At 50.8% G+C, this 2500-nt stretch overlaps 1 pseudogene; it reads right to left on the bottom strand.

Moving 5' to 3' along the window:
* Nucleotides 1-2500, bottom strand: part of LOC143365038 (large subunit ribosomal RNA) — a 7065-nt pseudogene that overhangs the window by 1886 nt on the left and 2679 nt on the right.

Below are 2500 nucleotides of genomic sequence, written 5' to 3'. Positions count from 1 at the left end.
GATCATCACAAGGGTAGACCGTCCCGTACGGGAAGTAACTCGCTTAGCCGCTATCGAATCGACTTGCGCCGACCCAGGAGCGTTACCAGCGGGGGCCACGAGGAGGCGGAGTTACCAGCTTAGCGCTCGGTCTCTAGCAGGTTTCGTCAACGGTGTGGTAGCCGTTCTCATGACTATTTCACCCTACGATCCCGAATACCCAGTTGTTGAGGTATTACCTGCGAAGGATCGTCAGGGTTATTTTGCCTTTATTTCTCTAAGTGCCAAAGTCTGTGCGACTAAGGCACAATTCAATAGCGTGTTTGAACGCTGCACAGTTCTTGTCTCGCAGACCATGGTTGAATGGTCTGCCTGCTCTTTTGCAATTAATGCAAGACGGTTTCTCTTCTTTTGACGGGCACTTCTCATAAGTGTGCCCGTCTTTGCCACAGTGCCCGCACGTGTCAGTTTTGGCTTTGCAGTGCTTCGCAACGTGTCCAAATGACTGGCATTTGAAACACCTTGTTGCAGCAATATAATCCTTAAGCCCGTAGGCTTGGAACCCTATGAAGACCCGGTTCCTGTCCAGCAGGATTTTCCGGGTCTTAGCTGATACTTCTGCCACCCAGTTGGTGGTTGCTTGGTCCTTTTTGCCGGTTTTGAAGAGGAGTTTAAGCTCCTCTTCTAGTTTTGCCTCTGGTTCAAGATCAAGGTTTTGATTCTTGATGGCCTTTTGGATAACCTCCTCGGATGTCTCCGAGGGGATTCCAAATATTATGATCTTTGGTCTCCTCTTGGGGAGGGGACCAATGTCCACTTTCTCTTTGAGTTTCTTATTTCCGAGGACTTGCTCAAGGTCCTCGGTTGTCTCGGTTTCTATAAGAATGCCGGAGTTCCCGAGTTTCCTCAGGTTCCGTATTCTTATTTTTTGTTCTGTCGGATTGATACAATCCGACAGTACCTTTTTGGTCTCGTCACTATTCTTTATCTTACTACCCTTTACAGGGTAGATTGCTGCAGCTGGCTTGGACATTGTAACAGGGGTCCTCTTGGCCAGCTGCTTAGTTGCCTTGTTTGCTCTTATTATGTCCGAGTAGAGCAACGGTTTCGGAGGTGGAACCTCCTGGCCGCGACTCTTCTCGGGCATGGAGTCTATCTTTGCAGATAGCTCGTTTAGTTTCTCTGTCATTTTGTTCATCTGGTCCTGCATGGAGCTCTGCTCCTTTTGCACGTCCAGTTTTCCTCGTAGAGCCGTGTTTTCTCTACGTAGTTCAGAACGGAAGTCCCTGGCTTCCGTCTGCATTACCTCATGTTCCCTGATTAGGGCGTTGAGGAGTTCTTCTCCTCTCTTTCGTTCGGGCTCCTTGAGTCCCCTGAGGAACCTTCTGAGGTTTTCCTCTGGGCTGAGTGGCAGTTCGTCGAACCGCTCCAGCTCAATTTTCACATCTTTTATTAGTTTCTTGTGTGACTCGCTGCACGAGTCACCTGATTGTTTATTCTTTCGCTTTCTATTTTTGGGAAATTCCCAGTTAAAGTCATCTTGACTCATGTCCCACTCTGTATCGTAGGGATCGTCCGTGTATTCGTCAGATATGTCATCCCAGACAGTAGCTGAGTTCCCGCCTGTCTGGGTTGTTTCTATTTCCACCTCCCAGCCCGTCTTCTTTTTTTCTCCTTCCTTTTCCTTCTTTCCTCCCTTCTTCTTCGTTTTGTTTTTGGTGTGTTTGTCAGAATCCATAATTGTTCCCACGATTAGGGACGAAAGACGGTCGCTCCCCGGGTGACGCCCTTTCCGGGGAGAAGGCTTTTACGCTCAAGATTTCGCCAGGTGTCTTGAGGTTGCGCTAATGGCCGATGGACCCACCGACCGCCCGTGTAAACACAGGACCTCTTTCGCCGCGTTCTCAGCTTAGAGGTTAAGGGTTTGTTCAAGGGGTTCGCCTCCCCGTTAGGCCGACCGGTTAAGGTAAGCCCCCCGTTTCTCCCGTTCTGCAACATACCACCGGATGTATCCGGTGGGTCGTCGCGGCAGAGGGGAGTCTTCCGGGTGAGAGCCGCGGTTATCGCGAACGATAACACACGCATGGGCTCCCTGAGAGCCGCGGTCATCGCAAAGCGATGACTCCGCCAGAACTCTCTTAATGAGAGAGCCGCGGTTGTCGCAGAGCGACAACTCACGCAGAGCTCTCTGAGAGCCGCGGTCCCCGCCATGCGACAACTCCGCAAGAGCTCTCTTCCCAGAGCTGCGGTTGTCGCATGGCGAGAACTCTCGCAGGAACTCTCTTACCAGAGCCCCGTTAGTCACCCGAAGGTGTCCAGGTCCTACCACGTGAAGGAGGGGTTGGTGCGTCAGGGTTATACCATGATATAAGTCCCTGACGCTTATAAGACCCAGTAGATAGGGACAGAGGGAATCTCGTTAATCCATTCATGCGCGTCACTAATTAGATGACGAGGCATTTGGCTACCTTAAGAGAGTCATAGTTACTCCCGCCGTTTACCCGCGCTTTTTTGAATTTCT

The sequence above is a fragment of the Halictus rubicundus genome, unplaced genomic scaffold (assembly GCF_050948215.1).
Source record: "Halictus rubicundus isolate RS-2024b unplaced genomic scaffold, iyHalRubi1_principal scaffold1250, whole genome shotgun sequence".
Classification (NCBI taxonomy): Eukaryota; Metazoa; Arthropoda; class Insecta; order Hymenoptera; family Halictidae; genus Halictus; species Halictus rubicundus.
The sequence above is the reverse complement of the archived record's forward strand: the minus strand, read 5'-3'. Positions and strand labels throughout refer to the sequence as shown.